Below are 2466 nucleotides of genomic sequence, written 5' to 3' on the forward strand. Positions count from 1 at the left end.
AAAAAAAAAAAAAAAAAAAAAAAAAAAAAAAAAAAAAAAAAAAAAAAAAAAAAAAAAAAAAAAAAAAAAAAAAAAAAAGATCAATTCCAACTCACCAATCATTATATTAATAAATAAATTTTAATAAATAAATGGCCCATATGCTAAAAACATGATCTTCGACAAAAGATCCTCTTTTCCTTTGTGTTGTGTTATAGTAGTGTTTATGACGTGTAAATTGTAACTAGATTAATGTCTCTGTCAGTCTATCAATATGCTCTTTCGTATATATTATAGAAACATCTTATTAAAACAACTTCTAACTTTTTTAATCATGATATATATCTCTATTACATAGGTAAAAACAAATCTTGGATTATTCTCATGGGTAATAAGTATAACCGTATAAGCATAGAGTCATAGAGAAATGCATATTTGAATTGAAATACCAAAATAGAAATGTATATATGTTTTCTGTTGTGTTTAAATCTCGACTTGAAAATAGTCAATTAGACGTTGAGAACATTAGCATTTTCAATGTTAAATAAAAACATCCATAAGAAATAACTAAGCAAATAGAAATAGATTAAACAAAAATGTAAGATAGTAAAGCTTTTTTTTAATTCAAATGGTTAACGTTTTTTCATTAGAGTTTAATTTTCACTAAATCATGTTATCTCGAATAAGAGGGATTAAACTACAAATCGAACATTGTTAATTCAAAAGATGTAAAATACAAGAAATAAAAAAAAATAGAATTTTTTACTTTTGTTTATTCTTTTACTTACACTACCTTGACCAATAATATCAAACCTTAATTCTCATCTGAAAATTATATATATATATATATATATATGTAAATGAAACTTTGTAAAAGAAAAAACAAATTATGCCTTGATTGAAAAGACAATGCAGCTGCTCTATGAAGCAAGTCAATTCCATGATTAATCGGACATTTTTTCCTTAATCTAAAAGGAAAAAAGAAAAAGACTTTTCATTTTTAATTCCAAAATTCAAAAGAGTCTAATTATAAAAACATTGGGGGGTAAATTGTAAAATATGATAAAGTATTTGGGACTATTTTTAAATACTAAAAAGTAAGAAAAAACAAAAGGTCTTCAGACAGAAGAGAAAGCTTTTATTTTACTTTTGAGGACTAAATTCTCCAAAATTTTCTCTCTATCACCCTTCTTTGGAGTCAATAGAGATTCTTCTTTTTCTTCTTCTTCTTCCTCAACTCAACGATAAGAGTTTCCAGAAGGGAAGAAGATCTCCTGTGGACTGAGGCAAAGCCGGAGTCATCATTTTCCAACTGCTCTTTTCTCCGATTTGGATCTGTCTTTCGACTGGTTAGTTTTCTTCTTCTTCTTGTTTTAGTTGGAACTTGTAACAAAGAAGACGAATCTGTTATCTGATTGTCATAGTTTCTAAAAAAAGAAACTTTTTGATTTTACTTCAAAACTTTTTATGGATTTTTTTATAATTTAAGTATAGGNAAATAGCATGTCTTCGTGGGTGGTAGGCTGGTAGAGCCATCCAGAATGAAAAAGTTTTTTTGTTTTAGGTGTTATTTCTATCACCACTTGGCCACCTTAAAGTAATGGCTAGTTTTCTTGGACTATGATTTGCTGCATTTTATATTTTTGTAGGTAGGAGTAGCCACTAAACTTATGTAGTTATATCGTGTCTTGTTTCTAACTATGACTTTTAGTCACATACATCTACCATTGCGGTTGTATTAGCCATGGTTACTAAATCACGACTTATTTTTCATTCATACGTTAACCATGGATGAAGAAGTTGAACGACTGAAATTTTTTTGGCTAAATTCAACTTTTCATGTAGCCCCATATAAGAAAATCTGCCGTTTCGAATTACTTCACTACAGTTTGTGACACTTTTTATATTAGTTTTTACAAATCAACGATATATTTATTATTTTAATTTTTCATACAAATCAATCACTTTTCATTAACATGCAATAGTCTTTTACTCTTTTTGTAGTGATGGTCTATTTTTTTGTCCAACTTACCTTATATTATACCCCCAAACTTTATAAATACGTATAGATATACATGCCACGCAAGGATAGTATAGAAAAGTATAGGTCAAGTCTATGATAATAATAAAGTAGATAAACAAGTAGCAGTTTTTTAATATGAAGTGATTAATGATTAGTTAACAGTTAACACAGTGATTAACAATGGATGATAAAACATCATAAGGTTGTGGAAACAAAGGGGCCGCCACAGACTGGATTGGGAACAAGAGAATTGGATTTAAAAGTAAAGTTTGTGAAAGTCATGTTGGAGAAAATTTTAAATTTGAGATTACATTTTTGTTTTTGTCATTTTATGAACCTATAAATATAGAAATGTAATAAAAACTCAAGTTGGCCCATGTTGTTGCACTTTAAGTTAGGTAACAGATCAATTCCAACTCACTTTTGTCCAAAAAAAAAAAAAAAAAAAAAAAAAAAAAAAAAAA

At 27.5% G+C, this 2466-nt stretch overlaps 1 protein-coding gene across 1 annotated transcript in view; it reads left to right on the forward strand.

The window, feature by feature from the left end:
• Positions 1103-2466, forward strand: part of LOC104700868 (uncharacterized protein At4g06598) — a 5839-nt gene continuing 4475 nt past the window's right edge. Inside the window, exon 1 of the mRNA XM_010416472.2 lies at positions 1103-1328. The gene's annotated coding sequence lies outside the window, so the exon portion shown is untranslated. The remainder of the gene's footprint in view (positions 1329-2466) is intronic.

The sequence above is a fragment of the Camelina sativa genome, chromosome 7 (assembly GCF_000633955.1).
Source record: "Camelina sativa cultivar DH55 chromosome 7, Cs, whole genome shotgun sequence".
Taxonomy (NCBI): domain Eukaryota; kingdom Viridiplantae; phylum Streptophyta; class Magnoliopsida; order Brassicales; family Brassicaceae; genus Camelina; species Camelina sativa.